This window comes from Sinocyclocheilus grahami, unplaced genomic scaffold, assembly GCF_001515645.1.
Source record: "Sinocyclocheilus grahami isolate Dianchi unplaced genomic scaffold, SAMN03320097.WGS_v1.1 scaffold957.1, whole genome shotgun sequence".
In the NCBI taxonomy this organism is placed as follows: Eukaryota; Metazoa; Chordata; class Actinopteri; order Cypriniformes; family Cyprinidae; genus Sinocyclocheilus; species Sinocyclocheilus grahami.
Window position 1 is genome coordinate 333,205 of NW_015506136.1, and position 5,170 is coordinate 338,374.

Genomic DNA, 5,170 nt, shown 5'->3' on the forward strand with positions numbered 1-5,170 from the left:
TTGGATTGTTTTTTTGTGGCATTTCTTTTTTAGATCTTTACCATAATTATACTATGAATTTGTTAATGTAATTTTTGGCATATTGCGGAAGTAAAACAAATTGTTTAATAATTGATGTCAGAAATCACCTTGTAATATGTAACAGTAACTAGTATAGATCTGTCAGTGAAATCATAATGTTTTTGCTTGTTGCTTCTTCTATGTGCATATATATTTAAAAAAACATTTATAGGCTTGAGTATTTATTTTTATTTCATTAGTTCACCATCTCATTGACTTTGCATTGCAATGTTACACTAGGTGGCAGTATTTTTACAGTTTAATTCTAATCTATCTAATGCTGCTTTGATGGAACCATATTTAACAATATAAAATGTAAAAATCAATATGGCTTTGAATTTAATTTTGAATGAATGATGACTAGTTGAACAATTTGTAACCAATAATAATAATCCACAATTTAAATTGCATGTGTTTCACACATTTCATTCATAATAATTATATATTTATATAGTTACAGAAGTATTTGCAGTTTGGTTATAATATATTGATATGATATATTTGACTCTTGATGTCCTAAACTGATATACAGTGCATCATACACTACTGTTCAAAAATTTGGTGTTGGTAAGAGTTTTTAAAATGTTTTTTGTTTTACTATATTTTGAAATGTAATTTATTCCTGTGATGGCAAAGCTGAATTTTTAGCAATCATTATTTGTCACATTCATTTCTTCTTAAATCATGTTATTTACTACAGCAGAATGAACTTCAAAATCCACTGAAAAACAAGGATTTTTTTTAGGACTTTGGGGATTTTCACAGCCTCTCTTACTGTTTAATTCTTCCACTAAACCAGAAATATCCCAGCGTGCCTCTCTCAACCCCTGGCCTCTTGACCAGCAATTCAGCCGTTCCATGAAACTGAAAGAAAGCCTTGTGCAAAAACTGGAAAATCCAGCATGAATGCTCCACAGCAATCATGGTAATCGAGTGTAGAGCACGCTTTTTGGCCCTGACGCACACTTTGCCATGTGCTCACTATTACCAAATAATAACACAGGACCCTGGGCAGGAGAGGGAGAAGTCAGAAACACAACACTTCACTGTGGGGGCTCGAAAAACCATTGAATTCATGTCATGCCTAAATGTGAAATGTATCCATTTCTCTCCAGCCCTGAGCCTTATTTTGTCTTACCGACGTGAGCCTCATGTTATTAGAAACATGTTCTTGATGCCACAGCATCATGGAGCCTTACTAACCCAGGCTGACATCTGAAACCTTCAGTCTGGAGCTATTTTTCTGTTGAAACCATAGGATGCTGGTGAATGCTAAAACAAGGTTTTTTATTACAAGCACAGCTGTCTTTGAGCAGTTATGGAGCAATCGTATCAGTCAACAGACCTTCTTGTAAACATATAAAGGATTTATAGAACTAAAAACAAATGGTTGAAATATTACTTGGTAAAGTAGGTAGTATATACATTCAGGTGAATTGGGGACACTTTTTATCATTGAGATGACTGGAAAAAATGTTCCAATTATGTTTTCTATTTTTAAATGTAATTTATTCCTGAATTTTCTGCATCATTACTCTAGTCTTCAGTGTCACATGGTCCTTCAGAAATAATTCTAATGTGGTAATTTGGTGATCAAGAAACATTTCTTATTACCATCAGTGTTGAAAACAGTTGTGGTGCTTAGTAATTTGCTAAGTAAATAGAATTTTTGTGACATAGTAAATGTTTTACTATCCCATCTGATCAGTTTAATACAGCTGAATAAAAGTATTAATGTTTTCCAAATATAGATTGCTTTAATTTATTCCCCTTGCGGCATGTTTCAGATCTATCATTCAGAGAGAGTCCAAACTGAAGGTTATTCCATCCAGTCATCAATCAATGCTGGAAATGTGTGTGGCTGAAGTAATCAATCTACTCGTTGAGAGCACAGCACAACCGACCAGCATGTGCCAGGACAGCAAGCTGACCTAATTCATGCTGGATTCGTTTGAAAATTAATCTGCTTTTCAGAATTGTTTGGCTCTTGGCTGATTGTGCTGACCCAACAGTCATATAACATCTAATCTAATGTTGTTTTTCAACAAACCGCTTTCATTCTGATTTGTAAGGCGGATTACTGTACCCTTGCTCAAACGGATAGAAAAATTCATATTTGCTGGCGTTCCACATTTCAAGCTTCAGGAATGTGTCATGTGACCTTCAAACGCTCCACAGCCCTCCATTTTGTTCATGTTGAGGAAGAAAGCCAAGGGTAAAACATGTCAAGCGCTCAAAAGTCGAAAGAATGTTGGCAGCATTTCTCTCTGTGAGGAGGAAAAGGCCTCCACTGCGCTTATAAACAAGATGAATTGCAGTGTATGGCACGTTTCCTGGTTCCCACACAGGCTGTAACCGCCATAAAATGCTAAACCTTTTCATTCCAACCAAGATTTTCTCCGTTTACATAAGCTCACCTGGAGCCAAGTTTGTTCTTGTGTTGGTTATGAAGATCCAGTGCCACAGTGTCGTCATCATATTTGCCTGTTAAAATGTTATTTGGTTAAAGATGGTTTATTGCAAATATTGAAAGCACATGTGAATATAGTCGGGGTATATAGACAAGGTCATGAACTCCACATGATGAAGAGCTATTCCCTCTTGTTTTCTGTTCATCAGTTGCTGTTAGGATTTATAAACGGTACTTAAGATGTTCTGATACTGAGTCACGATAATCCATTACTGTATGTAGTCACTTACATTTTTTTAATATATATACTGTATATATATATATATATATATTTTTTTTTTTATAAAGACTGTCCTTACTTTTATAAAGAAGGCCCTTACTGACAGTGATCTATGTTGAAAGTCTGCTTTAAGAAAGCAGATGTGCTTTAAATGTGCTTTAAAAGGTATTCAACCTAGATCAAAAAATTATTCAATTATTCATTTGAATTGTCATTTAACTACAATTCCCCCTTATGCCTTACTGACCAATCATACTTTCCATTGTCTGACTTGCTTTTTCTTCTTCTTCACTTTTTTAATGTAGGTATGGCAGTCCAGTGATTTAGGGTAGTTTTGAATGAAATTTTACAGGAATTCAATTTCCTTGAGTTTTCATTAAAACTCGAGTGTTAATTAATTCATGGTGCACTTTTGTTTGTTTGCTTTGTTAGTTGTTTGTAGTGTACATTGATGCTGTCATGCTGATATCATCTATTTCTTTTGCCAGATAAATACTGTTTTTAATGGTAAATATTCTTAAAAATCTAAAATTTGACAGATATGTTCCACTTATAAACCTTAGCTACCTTTAGTTAGTATCTTTTTGTTCAGTAGTTTGTAACTTGGCAAGTTACAGTTTTCAAGTTTTATGGGGAAATTGTCTGTTTGGGAACATGCTTTTATTTATGCATAAATGCAAAAATGAACAATGGCGGTCATAATCAGAGGCATTACTAGTGTAGTAAATATGTAAGACATGGCCGTCTTATTTTCAATAACAAGCATTGTTCACTCTTATTACAACTGAGACCTGAATTCCTGAAATTCCTTCATCAATCAAACTTTTGTCTGTGAAATACCATAAATAGTGAAGCATTCTAGCATGCTTTAGCTTACTTACCATAGATGACATCAATGTGTTGTGCATTTTTTGTCCCATTGTACCCCAATGATATGGACCTCCCATTGACTTCTTAATTTCAGCTAAGTATAATTAAAACCATAAACTACACCTTCCCCTTTAAGAAAATGTATTTAAAGATTTTTTAGTAATTAAAACATTAATTGGTTTATTTATACACCTTCTATTACAAGTCAGTTTTGAGAGGTTTTAATTTTATTATTTGATAATTTTTGCTTCATTACAAGTTATATTATCAGCATATGTTATATGTTTAAGCATGTGACAAGTTATATCAAGTTATATTTTCAGCAAAATGTTTGTGCAGAATCTCAAATATTTTCTTAAATAAAAACAAACTTTTAAAAATCTTTATAAAACTTTATCTCCATATTTTAATAAAGTTTTGAATTCCAAAGTTTCAGTGTGTTTTCATGACATGTTCAGATATTTGAACCTAAAAACATACCAAATTTAGCAGGATTGCATGTTGGGTATGTGTGAGCTGCCCGGTTTTTACACAGTTGAGTACCTTGTACTGTAAACAACTGACTTACAGTAAGATCACCCATAAACAACTTCCTCATGAGCAGTGTGAGTCTAAGATGCCTCTCATTACTGTCACAAAGAGGAATTAGTTAAAAGCTAAACATCACATCTAATACAGATGTAGCCTTGTTCTATATTTGGAAACAGAGTGTGACATCAATACCATGTTTCAAAGCATGTGACTACACTAAGAAATATTGAGTTGGCTTTGTCAGGGACAGTAGTATTCGGAGGCCGGATTGGTTAGTCAGCGTTGGGTAAGTCAGCTTTGAGCGAGTTATCTATTGTTCTCTCTCAAAAGCAGAATGTTTGTCTGAATGCCTCAGAAGTCTTGAGTATAAAATGTGGCTAAAGGTGAGCCTGAGGGAACTAGCGTGAGGTTTTCTCTGGTGAAATATGAGCGCTGGAATGCCCCTCACTGGTATTCGCTTATAATTACTCATCTTTCTCGGACTGTATGTGTGAGAGAAAACCTGGAATGTGTGAAACGGGCTGAAATCCAGTAGATGGTGCTTGCTGGAACTAACCAAAATTTCCCAAGGGCTTCACAAACCAAGTGACGCATGGTTTTATATATTAATAGCTTTATTGTAAATGTATGAAATGTTTCAGAACATTCACATCTTTCATTGATTAAATAGAAGAGGTCAACCCTTGGCCATGTGTTTTGAACACATGAACTTTACTGAAATGCTCTTTGGCATCAGTTCCTCAGCATTACGTTCCAACTCAACAAAACAATTGTACAAAATTTATATTAATATTTACTTTGAAATGACACCTTGACCAGCAAATGTGCCATTTAAGAGCGAACACATTCAAAAACAAAATACAAGAAAGCTAATTATAATATAATACAATTGGTATTCTCTCTTACAGTTCTTTTAGACTACTAGGTCTATATGTTTTTGTCTCGCACATCGTGACAGTGTTAAGCATGCCGATCCTAGAAATGCAATGTAAAAGAATAACTTTGCTGAATTTCTCTCT